Raw genomic sequence first — 20492 nt, forward strand, 5'->3', positions numbered from 1 at the left:
CAATGAAAGAAGAAAGGTAGAGACAGTGTGTACTACATTGCAATACAGAAATGTGTGCTCACACTGATTCCAGCTGCACTGCGGAAATCTGCACTCACACTTATCCCAGCAGCAATGTAATAATCTGCACTCACACAGATCCCAGCAGCAATGTAATCATCTGCACTTACACAGATCCCAGCAGCAATGTAATAATCTGCACTCACACAGATCCCAGCAGCAATGTAATAATCTGCACTCACACAGATCCCAGCAGCAATGTAATAATCTGCACTCACACAGATCCCAGCAGCAATGTAATAATCTGCACTTACACTGATCCCAGCAGCAATGTAATAATCTGCACTCACACTTATCCCAGCAGCAATGTAATAATCTGCACTCACACTTATCCCAGCAGCAATGTAATAATCTGCACTCACATTTATCCCAGCAGCAATGTAATAATCTGCACTTACACTGATCCCAGCAGCAATGTAATAATCTGCACTCACACACATCCCAGCAACAATGTAATAATCTGCACTCACACTGATCCCAGCAGCAATGTAATAATCTGCACTCACACTTATCCCAGCAGCAATGTAATAATCTGCACTCACACTTATCCCAGCAGCAATGTAATAATCTGCACTCACATTTATCCCAGCAGCAATGTAATAATCTGCACTCACACTTATCCCAGCAGCAATGTAATAATCTGCACTTACACTGATCCCAGCAGCAATGTAATAATCTGCACTCACACAGATCCCAGCAGCAATGTAATAATCTGCACTCACACTGATCCCAGCAGCAATGTAATAATCTGCACTCACACTTATCCCAGCAGCAATGTAATAATCTGCACTCACACTTATCCCAGCAGCAATGTAATAATCTGCACTCACATTTATCCCAGCAGCAATGTAATAATCTGCACTTACACTGATCCCAGCAGCAATGTAATAATCTGCACTCACACAGATCCCAGCAGCAATGTAATAATCTGCACTCACACTGATCCCAGCACCATTACAGTATTTTGTACTCATATGGATCCCAGTAGCACTAGAGGAAGCTGTACTCATTTATTCCAGTAGCAGTGGAGGAGTCTGTACCCACACCGATCCCAAAAACAGTACAGGAATCTGTACTCATACTGATCCCAGTAGCACTGCAGTAATCTGTACTCACACTGATCCCAGTAGCAGTACAGTAATCTGTACTCATACTGATCCCAGCAGCACGACAGTAATCTGTACTCACACTGATCCCAGTAGCAGTAAAGGAAACTGTGCTCACACTGATCCCAGTAGCAGTAAAGGAAACTGTGTTCACACTGATTCCAGTAGCAGTAAAGAAAACTGTGCTCACACTGATCCCAGTAGCAGTAAAGGAAACTGTGCTCACACTGATTCCAGCAACACTACAGTAGTCTGTTCTCACACTGATCAAAGCAACAGTAGAGGAATCTGGACTCACACGGATCCCAGTAGCAGTAGTGAAATCTGTACACATTTATTCCAATATCAGTAGAGGAAACTGTACTCACACTGATCCCAGCAGCACTGTACTAATCTGTACCCACTGTGATCCCAGCAGCATTTCAGTAATCTGTATTCAAATTCCCAGTAGCAGTAGAGGAATCTGTACTCACACTGATCCCAGTAGCAGTACAGTAATCTGTACTCACACTGATCCCAGCAGCACTGTACTAATCTGTACCCACTGTGATCCCAGCAGCATTTCAGTAATCTGTATTCACACTGATCCCAGTAGCAGTAGAGGAATCTGTGCTCACACTGATTCCAGTAGCAGTACAGTAATCTGTACTCACTATGATCCCAGCAGCACAAAAGTAATCTGTACTCACACTGATCTCAGTAACAGTACAGGTATCTGTACTCATACTGATTCCAGTAGCACTGCAGTAATCTGGACTCACACTTATCTTGTGCAGCGTTACAGTAATCTATACTCACACTGATTCCAGTAGCAGTAGAAGTATCTGCACTCAAACTGATTCTAGCACGATTCGGTTTCCGCCCCTGCCACAGCAATGAAACGGCCCTTATCAAAGTCATAAACGACATCCTCTGTGACTATGACCGTGGTGAACTATCCTTCTCGACCTGTCTGCAGCTTTTGACACGGTTGACCACACCATCCTCCTCCAACGCTTCTCCTCCACTGTGGGACTGCCCTTGGCAGGTTCCATTCCTATCTATCCAGTCATAGCCAGAGAATCTCCTGCAATGGCTTCTCTTCCCTCACCCGCACCATTACCTCTGGAGTCCCCCAAGATCTATCCTTGGTCCCCTTCTATTTCTCATCTACATGCTGCCCCTTGGCGACATCATCCAAAAACACAACATCAGATTCCACATATAGGCTGTCAACACCCAGCTCTACCTCACCACCACCTCCCTCGATCCCTCCACTGTCTCTGATTTGTCACACTGCTTGTCCAATATCCAGTATTGGATAAGCAAAAATTTCCTCCAACTAAATATTGGGAAGAATGAAGCCATTGTCTTCAGTCCCCACCATAAACTCCATTCCCTAGCCACTGACTCCATTCCTCTCCCTGGCCACTGTCTGAGGTTGAACCAGACTGTTCACAACCTCAGTGTCCTATTTGACCCTGAGGCGAGATTCCAACCACATATCCACTCCATCACCAAGACTTCCTACTTCAATCTCCGTAATATCGCCCGTCTCCGCACCTGCCTCAGCTCATCTGTTGCTGAAACCCTCATCCATGCTTTTGTTACCTCTAGACTTGACTATTCCAATGCTCTCCGGGCCAGCCTCCCATCTTCCACCCTCTAAACATGAGCTCATCCAAAACTCTGCTGTTGGTATCCTAACTCGCACCAAGTCCCGTTCTCCCATCATCCCTGTTCTCCTTGACCTACATTGGCTCCTGGTACAGGAAAGCCTCGATTTTAAAATTCTCATCCTTATTTTCAAATCCCTCCATAGCCTCACCCGTCCTGACCTCCGTAACCTCCTCCAGCCCAACAACCCTCCGAGATCTCTGCGCTTCTCCAATTCTGGCCTCTTGCGCATCCCCGATTTTCATTGCTCTACGTTTGGCAGCTGTGCCTTCAGCTGCCTAGGCCCTAAGGTCTGGAATTCCTTCCCTAAACATCTCCACCTCTCTACCTTTCTCTCGTTCTTTAAGACGCTCCTTAAAACCTACTTTTTGACCACGCTTTTGGTCACCTGACCTAATATCTCCTTATGTGCATTGCTGCAGGAGTTCCTCAGGGCAGTGTCCTAGGCCCAACCATCTTCAGCTGCTTCATCAATGACCTTCCCTCCATCATAAGGTCAGAAATGGGGATGTTCGCTGATGACTGCACAGTGTTCAGTTCCATTCGCAACCCCTCAGATAATGAAGCAGTCCGAGCCCGCATGCAGCAAGACCTGGACAACATCCAGGCTTGGGCTGATAAGTGGCAAGTAACATTCGCGCCAGATAAGTGCCAGGCAATGACCATCTCCAACAAGAGAGAGTCTAACCACCTCCCCTTGACATTCAACGGCATTACCATCGCCGAATCCCCCACCATCAACATCCTGGGGGTCACCATTGACCAGAAACTTAACTGGACCAGCCATATAAATACTGTGGCTACGAGAGCAGGTCAGAGGCTGGGTATTCTGCGGCGAGTGACTCACCTCCTGACTCCCCAAAGCCTTTCCACCATCTACAAGCCACAAGTCAGGAGTGTGATGGAATACTCTCCACTTGCCTGGATGAGTGCAGCTCCAACAACACTCAAGAAGCTCGACACCATCCAAGATAAAGCAGCCCGCTTGATTGGCACCCCATCCACCACCCTAAACATTCACTTCCTTCACCACCGGCGCACTGTGGCTGCAGTGTGCACCATCCACAGGATGCACTGCAGCAACTCGCCAAGGCTTCTTCGACAGCACCTCCCAAACCCGCGACCTCTACCACCTAGAAGGACAAGGGCAGCAGGCGCATGGGAACAACACCACCTGCACGTTCCCCTCCAAGTCACACACCATCCCGACTTGGAAATATATCGCCGTTCCTTCATTGTCGCTGGGTCAAAATCCTGGAACTCCCTTCCTAACAGCACTGTGGGAGAACCTTCACCACACGGACTGCAGCGGTTCAAGAAGGCGGCTCACCACCACCTTCTCAAGGGCAATTAGGGATGGGCAATAAATGCCGGCCTTGCCAGCGACGCCCACATCCCGTGAACGAATAAAAAAATTTTTTAAAAAGTGTGCTCGGTGTCAAATCTTGCTTGATAATCTCTGCTTTGACACGCATTAGGATGTTTTACTACGTTAAAGGCGCTATATGAATGCAAGTTGTTGTTGTTGATTGCAGTAATCTGTACTCACACTAATCCCAGCAGCACCACAGTAATCTGTACTCACACTGACCCCAGCAGCACTACAGTAATCTGTACTCACACTGATCCCAGGTAGCACTCCAGTAATCTGTACTCACACTGATCCCAGTAGCACTGGAGTAATCTGTACTCACACTGATCCCAGTAGCACTACAGTAATCTGCATTCACACTGATCCCAGCAGCACTCCAGTAATCTGCACTCACACTGACCCCAGGTAGCACTCCAGTAATCTGTACTCACACTGATTCCAGTAGCACTGGAGTAATCTGTACTCACAATGATCCCAGGTAGCACTACAGTAATCTGTATTCACACTGATCCCAGCAGCACTACAGTAATCTGTACTCACACTGATCCCAGGTAGCACTCCAGTAATCTGTACTCACAATGATCCCAGGTAGCATTCCAGTAATCTGGACTCACACTGATCCCAGGTAGCACTACAGTAATCTGCACTCACACTGATACCAGCAACACTGGAGTAATCTGTACTCACACTGATCCCAGGTAGCACTCCAGTAATCTGTATTCACACTGATCCCAGGTAGCACTACAGTAATCTGTACTCACACTGATCCCAGCAGCACTACAGTAATCTGTACTCACACTGATCCCAGCAGCACTACAGTAATCCGTACTCACACTGATCCCAGGTAGCACTACAGTAATCTGTATTCACACTGATCCCAGTAGCACTACAGTAATCTGTATTCACACTGATCCCAGCAGCACTACAGTAATCTGTACTCACACTGATCCCAGGTAGCACTACAGTAATCTGTACTCACACTGATCCCAGCAGCACTACAGTAATCTGTACCTTCTCAAGGGCAATTAGGGATGGGCAATAAATGCCGCCCTCGCCAGCTTCACCCACATCCCATGAACAAAATAAAAAGAACTCACACTGATCCCAGCAACAGTAGAGGAATGTGTACTCACACCAATCCCAGTAAGAGTACAGGAATCTGTACTCACATGAATCCCAGTAACAGTCAAGCAATCTGTACTCACTCTGATCCCATCAGCACTATGGTAATCTGTACTCACACTGATCCCAGTAACAGTAGAGCAATCTGTACTCACACTGATCCCAGCAGCACTACAGTAATCTGCACTCACACTGATCCCAGTAGCACTGGAGTAATCTGCACTCACACTGATCCCAGGTAGCACTACAGTAATCTGTACTCACACTGATCCCAGGTAGCACTACAGTAATCTGCACTCACACTGATCCCAGGTAGCACTACAGTAATCTGTACTCACACTGATCCCAGGTAGCACTACAGTAATCTGCACTCACACTGATCCCAGGTAGCACTACAGTAATCTGTACTCACACTGATCCCAGGTAGCACTACAGTAATCTGCATTCACACTGATCCCAGGTAGCACGACAGTAATCTGCACTCACACTGATCCCAGGTAGCACTACAGTAATCTGTACTCACACTGATCCCAGGTAGCACTACAGTAATCTGTACTCACACTGATCCCAGGTAGCACTACAGTAATCTGCACTCACACTGATCCCAGGTAGCACGACAGTAATCTGCACTCACACTGATCCCAGCAGGATCAGGTTTCGACCCCTGCCACAGCACTGCAACAGCCCTTATCAAAGTCACAAATGACATCCTATGTGACTGGGATGTAAACTATCCATTCTCATCCATCTCAACCTGTCTGCAGCCTTTGAAACAGTTGGGTTTAACTACATTAAAATGTATGATGGTAGACAGGCAATGGCTAGCATTTAAAGAATTAATACATAATTTGCAACAAATATATATTCCTTTAAGGCACAAAAACCCAACAGGAAAAGTGGTCCAACCGTGGTGAACAAGAGAAATTAAAGGTAGTATTAAATCCAAGGAAGAGGCATATAATTGCCAGAAAAAGCAGTAAACCTGAGGATTGGGAGCATTTTAGAATTCAGCAAAGGAGGACCAAGAAATTGATAAAGAAAGGGAAAATAGAATACGAGAGTAAACTAGAGAGAAACAAAAAAACGGATTGTAAAAGCTTCTATAGGTACGTAAAAAGGAAAAGACTGGTGAAGGCAAATGTGGGTCCCTTACAGACAGAGACGGGAGAATTTATAATGGGGAATAAGGAAATGGAAGAGAAATTAAACAAATACTTTGTGTCAGTCTTCACGGAAGAGGACATAAAAAACCTCCCAGAAATACTAGAGAATCAAGGGTCTGGCGAGAATGAGGAACTGAAAGAAATTAGTGTCAGTAAAAAAAATAGTACTTGATAAATTAATGGGACTGAAAGTTGATAAATCCCAAGGACCTGATGATCTACATCCCAGGGTTTTGAAAGAGGTGGCTATAGAGATTGTGGATGCATTGGTTGTCATCTTCCAAAATTCGATAGATTCTGGAATGGTTCCTGCAGATTGGAGAGTAGCAAATGTAACCGCACTATTTAAGAAAGGAGGGAGAGAAAAAAGAGGGAACTACAGACATAGGAACATAGGAACAGGAGTAGGCCATTCAGCCCTTCGAGCCTGCTCCGCCATTTGATAAGATCATGGCTGATTTGTGATCTAACTCCATATACCTGCCTTTAGCCCATATCCCTTAATACCTTTGGTTGCCAAAAAGCTATCTATCTCAGATTTAAATTTAGCAATTGAGCTAGAATCAATTGCCGTTTGCAGAAGAGAGTTCCAAACTTCTACCACCCTTTGTGTGTAGAAATGTTTTCTAATCTCACTCCTGAAAGGTCAGGCTCTAATTTTTAGACTGTGCCCCCTACTCCTAGAATCCCCAACCAGCGGAAATAGTTTCTCTCTATCCACCCTATCTGTTCCCCTTAATATCTTATAAACTTCGATCAGATCACCCCTTAACCTTCTAAACTCGAGAGAATACAACCCCAATTTATGTAATCTCTCCTCGTAACTTAACCCTTGAAGTCCGGGTATCATTCTAGTAAACCTACGCTGCACTCCCTCCAAGGCCAATATGTCCTTCCGAAGGTGCGGTGCTCAGAACTGCTCACAGTAATCCAGGTGTGGTCTAACCAGGGTTTTGTATAGCTGCAGCATAACTTCTGCCCCCTCGATATAAAGGCCAGCATTCCATTAGCCTTCTTGATTATTTTCTGCACCTGTTCATGACACTTCAATAATCTATGCACCTGAACCCCTAAGTCCCTTTGGACATCCACTGTTTTTAACTTTTTACCATTTAGAAAGTACCCTGTTCTATCCTTTTTTGATCCAAAGTGGATGGCCTTACATTTGTCTACGTTGAATTCCATTTTCCACAGTTTTGCCCATTCACCTAATCTATCAATATTGCTTTGGAATTTTATGTTTGCATCTACACTGTTTACAATGCCACCAATCTTTGTGTCATCGGTAAATTTAGATATGAGACTTTCTATGCCTTCATCTAAGTCGTTAATAAATATTGTGAACAATTGAGGCCCCAAGACAGATCCCTGCAGGACTCCACGAGTCACATCCTGCCAATGTGAGTACCTACCCATTATCCCTACTCTCTGTCACCTTTCGCTCAGCCAACTTCCTAACCAAGTCCGTACTTTTCCCTCGATTCCATGGGCTTCTATCTTAGCTAACAGTCTCTTATGTGGGACCTTATCAAATGCCTTCTGGAAGTCCATATAAATAACATCCATTGACATTCCCCTGTCCATTACTTTAGTCACCTCTTCAAAAAATTCAATCAGGTTTGTCAGGCACGACCTACCTTTCACAAATCCATGCTGGCTCTCTCTGATTAACTGAAAATTCTCGAGGTGTTCAGTCACCCTATCCTTAATTATAGACTCCAGCATTTTCCCCACAACAGATGTTAGGCTAACTGGTCTATAATTCCCAGGTTTCCCTCTCTCTCCTTTCTTAAAAAGCGGAGTGAAATGTGCAATTTTCCAATCTAGAGGGACAGTTCCTGAATCTAGAGAACTTTGAAAGATTATAGTTAGGGCATCTGCAATCTGCTCATCTACTTCCTTTAAAACCCTGGGATGGAAACCATCTGGTCCTGGGGATTTGTCACTATTTAGTGCTATTATTTTCTTCATTACTGTTGCTTTACTTATGTTAATTTTATCGAGTCCCTGTCCCCGATTCAATATAAGTTTTCTTGGGATTTCCGGCATGCTATCCTCTTTTTCTACTGTAAATACTGACCAAAGTAATTATTCAACATGTCCGCCATTTCCCCATTGTCAATGACAATATCCCCACTTTCAGTTTTTAAGGGGCCAACACTGCTCCTGACCACCCTCTTTTTCCTAATGTAACTATAAAAGTTCTTCGTATTGGTTTTGATATTCCTTGCAAGTTTCTTTTCATACTCTCTTTTTGTAGCTCTTACTGTCTGTTTTGTGACCCTTTGTCGATCTTTGTATCTTCCCATTCCCCAGGATCTGTGCTATTTTTTGCCTTTTTGTATGCCCTTTCCTTATGTCTTATACTGTCCCTTACCTCTTTAGTTGTCCATGGCTGTTTTTTTTGGCAAGTAGAGTTCTTGCCCCTCAGGGGTATAAACCGATTCTGTATCACGTTAAATGTTTCTTTAAACATTTCCCACTGATCATCAGTCGTTTTACCCATTAACAGATTTGCCCAGTTTACTGTGGACAGTCTCTGTCTCATCCCATTGAAGTTGGCCTTACCTCAAGTCTAGAATCTTAGCAGCTGATTCACTTTTTTCCCTTTCAAACACTACATTGAACTCGATCATGTTGGATAGATGTTTGCGTACAGTTAAGCTGTTAACTAAATCTGGTTCATTACTCATTACTAAATCTAGTATGGCTTGCCCCCTTGTTGCCCCCGGGACATAATGCTGTAGTAAACTATCCCGGACACACTTAAGAAATTCACTACCTTTCTGGCAGTTGCTAGTCTGCTTTCCCCAATCTATGTGAAGGTTAAAGTCCCCCCATTAAGACCACTATGCCTTTCTTACATGCTTGTCTAATCTCTGCATTTATACAATCTAGCACTTCAGAGCTGCTGCCAGGGGTCCTATACACAACTCCCACTATAGTCTTAGATCCTTTCCTATTTCTCAATTCAACCCATTAGGTCTCTGTTGGCTGCTTACCTCTCGTTATATCCTCCTTTATCATTGAAGTGATTTCATCTCTAATCATTAGGGCTACTCCTCCCCCTCTTCCATTTTCCCTATCTCTCCTGTAGACCTTATAACCCGGTATATTTAGTTCCCAATCCTGACCATCCTGCAGCCATGTCTCAGTAATAGCTATCATGTCGTACCCTCCAATTTGAATTTGAACCTGACATCAGTAGTAGGGAAAATGCTAGAATCTATTATAAAGGATGTGATAACAGGCCACCTAGAAAATAATAATAGGATTTGGCAGAGTCAACAGGGATTTATGAAAGGGAAATCATGTTTGACAAACCTATTGGAGTTCTTTGAGGATGTAACTAGTAGAATAGATAAGGGGGAACCAGTGGATGGTGGTCTATTTGAATTTTCAGAAGGCTTTCGATAAGGTCCCACAGAGGAGGTTGGTGAACAAAGTTAGAGCACATGGAATTGGGGGTAATATACTGGTATGGATTGAGAATTGGTTAACAGACAGAAAACAGAGAGTAGGAATAAATGGGTCTTTTTTAGGTCGGCAGACTGTGACTAGTGGGGTACCTCAGGGATTAGTGCTTGAGTCCCAGCTATTCACAATCTATAACAATGATTTGGATGAGGGGACCAAATGTATTTTTTCCAAGTTTGCTGATGACACAAAACTTGATGGGAATGTGAGTTTGAGGAGGATGCAAAGAGGCTTCAAGTGGATATAGACAGGCTAAGTGAGTGGGCAAGAACATGGTAGATGGAATTTAATGTGGAAAAATGTGAAGTTATCCACTTTGGTAGGAAAAACAGAAATGCAGTGTATTTTTTAAATGGTGAGAGATTGGGGAATGTTGATGTTCAAAGGGACCTGGGTGTCCTTGTACATGAGTCACTGAAAGTTAACATGCAGGTGCAGCAAGCAATCAAGAAGGAAAATGGTATGTTGGCCTTTATTTCAAGAGGATTTGAGTACAGGAGTAAAGATGTCTTACTGCAATTATATAGAGCCTTGGTGAGATCACATCTGGAGTATTGCGTACAATATTGGTCTCCTTACCTAAGAAAGGATATACTTGCCATGGAGGGAGTACAACGAAGGTTCACCATACTGATTCCTGGGATGGCGAGATTGTCTTATGAGGAGAGATTGAATAGATTAGGCCTGTATTCTCTAGAGTTTAGAAGAATGAGAGGTGATCTCATTGAAACATACAAAATTCTTACAGGGCTCAACAGGGTAGATGCAGGGAGGATGTTTCCCCCGGCTGAGGAGTCTAGAACTGGGGTCACAGTCTCAGAATAAGGGATAGGTCATTTAGGACTGAGATGAGGAGAAATTTCTTCACTCAGAGGGTGGTGAATCTTTGGAATCCTCTACCCCAGAGGGCTGTGGAGGCTCAGTCATTGAGTACATTCAAAACAGAGATCAATAGATTTCTAGATATTAAAGGCACCAAGGGATATGGGAATAGTGCAGGAAAATGGCGTTGAGGTAGAAAGATCAGCCATGATCTTGTTGAAAGGTGGAGCAGGCTCGAGGAGCCGGATGGCCTACTCCTGCTCCTATTTCTTATGTTCTTAGTTGACCACATCATCCTCCTCCAATGCCTCTCTTGTTTGGAGCTGCCCTCGTCTGGTTCCATTCTTGTCTATCCAGTTAAAGTCAGAGAATCTCCTGTAATGGCTCCTCTTCCTGCCCCCGCGCCGTTACCTCTGGAGTCTCGCAAGGTTCTATCCTTGGCCCCCTCCTATTTCACAACTACATGCTGCCCCTCGGCAACATCATCCAAAACTCGACATCAGATTCCACATGTACGCTGATGACACCCAGCTCTACCTCACAACCATCCCTCTCGACCCCCCCCCACTGTCTCTGACTTGCCACACTGCTTGTCCGACAACCAGTACTGGAGGAACAGAAATTTCCTCCGACTAAATATTGCGAACACTGAAGCCATTGTCTTCGGTCCCCACCACAAACTCCGTTCCCTAGCCACTGACTCCATCTCTCTCCCTGGCCGCTGTCCCAGGCTGAACCAGACCGTTCGTAACCTTGGCGCCCTAATTGACCCTGAGCTGAGCATCTGACCCCATATCTTCTCCATCACCAAGACCGCCTACCTCCACCTCTGTAACATCGCCCGTCTCCGCCCCCGCCTCAGCTCATCTGCTGCTGAAACCCTCATCCATGCCTTTGTTACTTCTAGACTTGACTATTCCAATGCTCTCCGGGCCGGCCTCCCATCCTCCACCCTCTTTAAACTTGAGCTCACACAAAACTCTGCTGCCCGTTTCCTAACTTGCACCAAGTCCCGTTCACTCATTATCCCTGTGCTTGTTGATCTACATTGGCTCCCGGTCCAGCATCAATTTTAAAATTCTCATCCTTATTTTCAAAACCCTCCATGACCTTTACCCTCCTTATCTCTCTAACCTCCTCCAACCCTATAATTGTCCAAGACCTCTGCGTTCCTCTTATTCTGGCCTCTTGCGCATCCGCGATTTTCATCGCTGCACCATTGGCGGCCGAGCCTTCAGTTGCCTTGAGACTAAGCTCTGGAATTCCCTCTCTAAACCTCTCCGCCTCTCTCTCCTACTTTAAGAAACTCCTTGAAATTTACCTCTTTAACCAAACTTTTGATCACGTATCCTAATATCTCCTTATGTGGCTCAATGTCAAATTTTGCTTGATAATCGCTGCTGTGAAATGCCTTGGGATGTTTTACTACGTTAAAGGTGCTATATAAATGCAAGTTGTTGTTGTTGATTACAGTAATCTGTACTCACACTGATTCCAGCTGCACTACAATAATCTGTACTCACACCGATCCCAGTAGCTGTAGAGGAATCTGTACTCACACTGATCCCATCACCACTATGGTAATCTGTAGTCACACTGATCCCAGTAGCACGAGAGTAATTTGAGTACAGATTACTGTACTGCTGCTCAGATCAGTGTGTACAGATTCCTCTACTGCTACTGGAATCAGTGTGAGTGCAAGAGTCCACTGATTCACACTGATCCCAGCAGCACGAGAGTAATCTGTACTCACACTGCTCTCAGTTGCAGTAGTGACCTGTTCTCACACTGATTTCAGTAGCAGGAAAGTAATCTGTACTCACACTGACCGCAGCAGCACTACAGGAATCTGTACTCACACTGATTCCAGTAGCATTAGAGAAATCCGTACTCACACTAATCCCAGTAGCACTACAGTAATCTGTTCTCACGCTGAACTCAGTAGCAGTAGTGAAATCTTGCACTCACACTGATTCTAGTAGCAGTAGAGGAATATGTACATGTTGATCCAAGCAGCAGTACAGTAATCTGTACTCACATTGATTCCAGTAGCATTAGAGGAATCTGTATTCACACTGATCCCAGCAGCACCACAGTAATCTGTACTCACTATGATCGCAGCAGCATTACAGTAAACTGTCTCACACTGATCCCAGCAGCACTACGGTAATCTGTACTCACTATGATCGCAGCAGCATTACAGTAAACTGTCTCACACTGATCCCAGCAGCACTACGGTAATCTGTACTCACACGAATCCCCGTTGCATTATAGTAATCTGTACTCACTGATCCCCGTGGCATTAGAGGAATCTGTACTCACACTGAGCGCTTTGGGACATCCAGAGGTTGTGAAAGCCGCTATATGAATCCAAGTTCTTTTTTACGTCAGCAGAGAGCTAGTTTAGATGTCAAGTGGTATTTATTTTCACACAGATTGATCGATCTATGGAACAAGTTGACAGCTCCTGCAGTGACTGTGTCCGATATCACTAAGTATAGAACCTGGGTTGGATATTGGGCGATGTGTCTCCCAGTACCGGGAGGTTGGAGGTTGGAGAGGACTTTCCCAGAGTTTTTATTTAATAATATAAATGGGAAAGAGTGACCCCGGGAAGCTGGTGCTGCCAGTCTCGAAAAACCTGCACTGCAATTTGAAAGCCCCTCAAGGATCCTATTCCGATTGCTGGCATTGTTGAGAAATCATCAAAAGAAAGAGCTTTCGTCCTCCGGATGTCCCAAAGCGCTTCACAGCTAATTAATTATTTTGAAGTGCAGTCACTGTTGATAAACGTGGCAGTACATTTGCACACAGCAAGATCCCATAAACAATATTGATATAAATGGCCAGTTAATCTGTTTTCTGGTGATGTTGGTTGAGGGCTAAATGTTGGGCAGGTCACCGACACAACTCCCTTTGTGCACGGTTCCCGGTTACTATTTTCTCACACGTTCACATTGCAATAAAGCAACATCTGTTTTGGAAAACATTGCCAGCTCATGATGTCATTGTGATGGAAATAACCGACTGAACCGAGCTCTTTCCTGCCTCGCAGGTGGGAGGTTCCCCGGGCTCTCGCGGGACAACCCAGTTCTGGAGTTTCCAAAGCGAAAACTGGACACCAAAGGGACATTTCTTGAAACATTGAGCTTTCGGCCAGGAGCCTCGCCCAGGAGGAGCGGGTTTATAACAGGGGGGAAATGGCCCGCATCGAGCACTAGGATTTCCGATGTGCACTGTCAGAAGCTTAATGTCGGAAAATTACCCCTCAAAAGCCCATTTACTTTTGTGTCTCATGATGTAGCCCATTTAGTTATTGGGGTTATTTATGTTTTGGAAGAGTTTCCCTATTTTACAATGATGTGGAGATGCCGGTGATGGACTGGGGTGGACAAATGTAAGGAATCTTACAACACCAGGTTATAGTCCAACAATTTTATTTTAAAATCACAAGCTTTCGGAGATTATCCCCTTCGTCAGGTGAATGAGTGGAAGGTTCTCAAATCGCATATCTTATATTAGGCTGGGGCAGCATCACACCAATCAAAAGGTGTCGTTGTTGTTCAAACAGGCCAGTCACAGAGAACAGCACGTCCCAGTACACTGGATATACATTGTGTCAATTACACAGACAGAAAGAAAGAGACCCAAATGGCAGAGAGAGAGAGAATATTAAAACACATAACTTTTTTTTTCCTTTTTGCTGGTGGGGTTACGTGTAGCGTGACATGAACCCAAGATCCCGGTTGAGGCCGTCCTCATGGGTGCGGAACTTGGCTATCAACTTCTGCTCGACGATTTTGCGTTGTCGTGTGTCTCGAAGGCCGCCTTGGAGAATGCTGACCCGAAGATCGGTGGCTGAATGTCCTTGACTGCTAAAGTGTTCCCCGACTGGGAGGGAACCCTCCTGTCTGGCGATTGTTGCGCGGTATCCGTTCATCCGTTGTCGCAGTGTCTGCATGGTCTCGCCAATGTACCATGCTCCGGGGCATCCTTTCCTGCAACGTATGAGGTAGACAACGTTGGCCGAGTCACAGGAATATGAACCATGTACCTGGTGGGTGGTGTCCTCTCGTGTGATGGTGGTATCCGTGTCGATGATCTGGCATGTCTTGCAGAGGTTGCCGTGACAGGGTTGTGTGGTGTCGTGGACGCTGTTCTCCTGAAAGCTGGGTAATTTGCTGCGAACGATGGTCTGTTTGAGGTTGGGTGGCTGTTTGAAGGCGAGCAGTGGAGGTGTGGGGATGGCCATAGCGAGGTGTTTGTCGTCATCGATGACATGTTGAAGGCTGCGGAGAACATGGTGTAGTTTCTCCGCTCCGGGGAAGTACTGGACGACGAAGGGTACTCTGTTGGTTGCGTCCCGTGTTTGTCTTCTGACGAGGTCTATGTGATTCTTCGCTGTGGCCCGTCGGAACTGTCGATCGACAAGTCGAGCGTCATATCTCCATCAAAGACGGGCACCTCAGCACCTCACTCTACCGCAAGCCCACGGACAACCTCACGATGCTCCACTTTTCCAGCTTCCACCCCAACCACGTCAAAGAGGCCATCCCCTATGGACAGGCCCTACGAATACACAGGATCTGCTCAGACGAGGAGGAACGCGATGGACACCTAAAGACGCTGAAAGACGCCCTCGTAAGAACGGGATATGACGCTCGACTTGTCGATCGACAGTTCCGACGGGCCACAGCGAAGAATCGCATAGACCTCGTCAGAAGACAAACACGGGACGCAACCAACAGAGTACCCTTCATCGTCCAGTACTTCCCCGGAGCGGAGAAGCTACACCATGTTCTCCGCAGCCTTCAACATGTCATTGATGACAACAAACACCTCGCTAAGGCCATCCCCACGCCTCCACTACTCGCCTGCAAACAGCCACCCAACCTCAAACAGACCATCATTCGCAGCAAATTACCCAGCTTTCAGGAGAACAGCATCCACGACACCACACAACCCTGTCACGGCAACCTCTGCAAGACATGCCAGATCATCGACACGGATACCACCATCACACGAGAGGACACCACCCACCAGGTACATGGTTCATACTCCTGTGACTCGGCCAACGTTGTCTACCTCATACGTTGCAGGAAAGGATGCCCCGGAGCATGGTACATTGGCGAGACCATGCAGACGCTGTGACAACGGATGAACGGACACCGCACAACAATCGCCAGACAGGAGGGTTCTCTCCCTGTCGGGGAACACTTTAGCAGTCAAGGACATTCAGCCACCGATCTTCGGGTCAGCGTTCTTCAAGGCGGCCTTCGAGACACACGACAACGCAAAATCGTCGAGCAGAAGTTGATAGCCAAGTTCCGCACCCATGAGGACGGCCTCAACCGGGATCTTGGGTTCATGTCACGCTACACGTAACCCCACCAGCAAAAAGGAAAAAAAAAAGTTATGTGTTTTAATATTCTCTCTCTGCCATTTGGGTCTCTTTCTGTCTGTCTGTGTAATTGACACAATGTATATCCAGTGTACTGGGACGTGCTGTTCTCTGTGACTGGCCTGTTTGAACACCAAGGACACCTTTTGATTGGTGTGATGCTGTCCCAGCCTAATATAAGATATGCGATTTGAGAACCTTCCACTCATTCACCTGACGAAGGGGATAATCTCCGAAAGCTTGTGATTTTAAAATAAAATTGTCGGACTATAACGTGGTGTTGTAAGATTCCTTACATTTGTCCCTATTTTGCAAAGCAACATCAGATTTGAAGCAACGATTCCAATCGCATCCCAGTCCGGTACCGTTTTGGTTGGCGAAACTTGGAACAAGTTTAATTTGCTCGCATCGGACGGACCGTCTGGTGGACGGAAGTTGTGGGGGACGCAGTTATTGTTACACAGCTGAGAATAAGGTCTATGAGCGGGACGTGGCGGAAGTTTTTAGTGTGACGCGAAGCGGGGCGGAAGTGGCTGTTGGTGTGAGTTGCAGGTGGAGGTTCTCGAGCGAGTGAGTGAGTAAATGAGGGCCCGCGATCGGGGAGAGGTATAGAGGGAGAGATAGAGTGTGGGGAATAGAGGGAGAGATAGAGAGATGGAGGGAGAGAGAGTGGGGAATAGAGGGAGAGATAGAGGGAGAGAGAGTGGGAATAGAGGGGAGAGAGAGTGGGGAATAGAGGGAGAGATAGAGGGAGAGAGAGTGGGGAATAGAGGGAGAGATAGAGGGAGAGAGAGTGGGAATAGAGGGAGAGAGAGTGGGGAATAGAGGGAGAGATAGAGGGAGAGAGAGTGGGGAATAGAGGGAGAGAGAGTGGGGAATAGAGGGAGAGATAGAGGGAGAGAGAGTGGGGAATAGAGGGAGAGAGAGTGGGGAATAGAGGGAGAGATAGAGGGAGAGAGAGTGGGGAATAGAGGGAGAGAGAGTGGGGAATAGAGGGAGAGATAGAGGGAGAGAGAGTGGGGAATAGAGGGAGAGAGAGTGGGGAATAGAGGGAGAGATAGTGGGGAATAGAGGGAGAGAGAGTGGGGAATAGAGGGAAAGAGAGTGGGGAATAGAGGGAGAGAGGGTGGGGAATAGAGGGAGAGAGGGTGGGGAATAGAGGGAGAGATAGTGGGGAATAGAGGGAGAGAGAGTGGGGAATAGAGGGAGAGAGGGTGGGGAATAGAGGGAGAGAGAGAGAGAGCGGGGAATAGAGGGAGAGAGAGAGAGAGCGGGGAATAGAGGGAGAGAGAGAGAGAGCGGGGAATAGAGGGAGAGAGAGAGAGAGCGGGGAATAGAGGGAGAGAGAGAGAGAGCGGGGAATAGAGGGAGAGAGAGAGAGAGAGCGGGGAATAGAGGGAGAGAGAGAGAGAGCGGGGAATAGAGGGAGAGAGAGAGAGAGAGCGGGGAATAGAGGGAGAGAGAGAGAGAGAGCGGGGAATAGAGGGAGAGAGAGAGAGAGCGGGGAATAGAGGGAGAGGGAGAGAGAGAGAGAGAGCGGGGAATAGAGGGAGAGAGAGAGAGAGCGGGGAATAGAGGGAGAGAGAGAGAGAGAGCGGGGAATAGAGGGAGAGAGAGAGAGAGAGCGGGGAATAGAGGGAGAGAGAGAGAGAGAGCGGGGAATAGAGGGAGAGAGAGAGAGAGCGGGGAATAGAGGGAGAGAGAGAGAGAGCGGGGAATAGAGGGAGAGAGAGAGAGAGCGGGGAATAGAGGGAGAGAGAGAGAGAGCGGGGAATAGAGGGAGAGAGAGAGAGAGCGGGGAATAGAGGGAGAGAGAGAGAGAGCGGGGAATAGAGGGAGAGAGAGAGAGAGCGGGGAATAGAGGGAGAGAGAGCGGGGAATAGAGGGAGAGAGAGAGAGAGCGGGGAATAGAGGGAGAGAGAGAGAGAGCGGGGAATAGAGGGAGAGAGAGAGAGAGCGGGGAATAGAGGGAGAGAGAGAGAGAGCGGGGAATAGAGGGAGAGAGAGAGAGAGCGGGGAATAGAGGGAGAGAGAGAGAGAGCGGGGAATAGAGGGAGAGAGAGAGAGAGCGCGGGGAATAGAGGGAGAGAGAGAGAGAGAGAGCGGGGAATAGAGGGAGAGAGAGAGAGAGAGAGCGGGGAATAGAGGGAGAGAGAGAGAGAGCGGGGAATAGAGGGAGAGAGAGAGAGAGCGGGGAATAGAGGGAGAGAGAGAGAGAGAGCGGGGAATAGAGGGAGAGAGAGAGAGAGAGCGGGGAATAGAGGGAGAGAGAGAGAGAGCGGGGAATAGAGGGAGAGAGAGAGAGAGCGGGGAATAGAGGGAGAGAGAGAGAGAGCGGGGAATAGAGGGAGAGAGAGAGAGAGAGCGGGGAATAGAGGGAGAGAGAGAGAGAGCGGGGAATAGAGAGAGAGAGAGAGCGGGGAATAGAGGGAGAGAGAGAGAGCGGGGAATAGAGGGAGAGAGAGAGAGCGGGGAATAGAGGGAGAGGGAGAGAGAGAGAGAGAGAGAGAGCGAGCGGGGAATAGGGGGGGAGAGAGAGAGAGCGGGGAATAGGGGGGGAGAGAGAGAGAGCGGGGAATAGGGGGGGGAGAGAGAGAGAGCGGGGAATAGGGGTGGAGAGAGAGAGCCTTGAATAGGGGGGGGGAGAGAGAGAGAGCGGGGAATGGGGGGGAGAGAGAGCGAGAGAGAGAGAGCGGGGAATGGGGGGGAGAGAGAGAGAGAGAGAGAGAGAGCGGGGAATAGGGGGGGAGAGAGAGAGAGAGAGAGGGGAATAGGGGGGGAGAGAGAGAGAGAGAGAGAGGGGAATAGGGGGGGAGAGAGAGAGAGAGAGAGAGAGAGCGGGGAATAGGGGGGGAGAGAGAGAGAGCGGGGAATAGGGGGGGAGAGAGAGAGAGCGGGGAATAGGGGGGGAGAGAGAGAGAGCGGGGAATAGGGGGGGAGAGAGAGAGAGCGGGGAATAGGGGGGGAGAGAGAGAGAGAGCGGGGAATAGGGGGGAGAGAGAGAGAGAGAGAGAGCGGGGAATAGGGGGGGAGAGAGAGAGAGAGAGAGAGCGGGGAATGGGGGGGGAGAGAGAGAGAGCGGGGAATGGGGAGAGAGAGAGAGAGAGAGCGGGGAATGGGGGGGAGAGAGAGAGGGCGGGGAATGGGAGAGAGAGAGAGAGAGAGAGAGAGAGCGGGGAATAGGGGGGGGGAAGAGAGAGAGAGAGCGGGGAATAGGGGGGGGGGAAGAGAGAGAGAGGGCGGGGAATAGGGGGGGGGAAAGAGAGAGAGAGAGCGGGGAATAGGGGGGGGGAAAGAGAGAGAGAGCGGGGAATAGGGGGGGAGAGAGAGAGAGAGCGGGGAATGGGGGGGGGGAGGAGAGAGAGAGAGAGCGGGGAATAGGGGGAGAGAGAGAGAGAGAGCGGGGAATAGGGGGGGGGAGAGAGAGAGAGAGAGAGCGAGAGCGGGGAATAGGGGGGGAGAGGGAGAGGGAGAGAGAGAGAGAGAGAGCGAGGAATAGGGGGGGAGAGGGAGAGAGAGAGAGAGCGCGAGGAATAGGGGGGGAGAGGGAGAGAGAGAGCGCGGGGAATAGGGGGGGGAGAGGGAGGGAGAGAGAGACCGCGGGGAATGGGGGGGGAGAGGGAGAGAGAGAGAGAGCGGGGAATGGGGGTGAGAGGGAGAGAGAGAGAGCGGGGAATAGGGAGGGAGAGGGAGAGAGAGAGAGAGAGAGAGAGAGAGCGGGGAACAGGGGGGGGAGAGAGAGAGAGAGCGGGGAACAGGGGGGGGAGAGAGAGAGAGCGGGGAACAGGGGGGGGAGAGAGAGAGAGCGGGGAACAGGGGGGGGAGAGAGAGAGAGCGGGGAACAGGGGGGGGGAGAGAGAGAGAGCGGGGAACAGGGGGGGGAGAGAGAGAGAGCGGGGAATAGGGGGGGGAGAGAGAGAGAGAGAGAGAGCGCGGGGAATAGGGGGGGAGAGAGAGAGCGGGGAATGGGGGGGGGGGAGAGAGAGAGAGAGCGGGGAATAGGGGGGGGGGGAGAGAGAGAGAGAGAGAGCGGGAAATAGGGGGGGGGAGAGAGAGAGAGAGAGAGAGCGGGGAATAGGGGGGAGAGGGAGAGAGAGAGAGAGAGAGCGGGGAATAGGGGGGGAGAGGGAGGGAGAGAGAGAGCGCGGGGAATAGGGGGGGGGAGAGGGAGAGAGAGAGAGAGCGGGGAATGGGGGGGGGGGAGAGGGAGAGAGAGAGAGCGGGGGAGAGGGAGAGGGAGAGGGAGAGGGAGAGGGAGAGAGAGCGGGGAATAGGGGGAGAGAGAGAGAGAGTGGGGAATAGGGGGGGAGAGA

General features: G+C 48.4%; 1 protein-coding gene across 4 annotated transcripts in view; it reads left to right on the forward strand.

Annotated features, from left to right (window-relative positions):
* The first annotated feature begins 16698 nt into the window (after nt 1-16698).
* rpap1 (RNA polymerase II associated protein 1) overlaps nt 16699-20492 on the forward strand; it is a 129469-nt gene continuing 125675 nt past the window's right edge. For 3 of the 4 annotated variants that reach the window (XM_067991233.1, XM_067991235.1, XM_067991236.1), the window contains exon 1: nt 16700-16753. The gene's annotated coding sequence lies outside the window, so the exon portion shown is untranslated. Of the gene's footprint in view, nt 16754-20492 lie in introns of all 4 variants that reach the window. The other variant, XM_067991234.1, reaches the window with a different exon arrangement.

This window comes from Heptranchias perlo, chromosome 10 (genome assembly GCF_035084215.1).
Source record: "Heptranchias perlo isolate sHepPer1 chromosome 10, sHepPer1.hap1, whole genome shotgun sequence".
NCBI lineage: Eukaryota > Metazoa > Chordata > Chondrichthyes > Hexanchiformes > Hexanchidae > Heptranchias > Heptranchias perlo.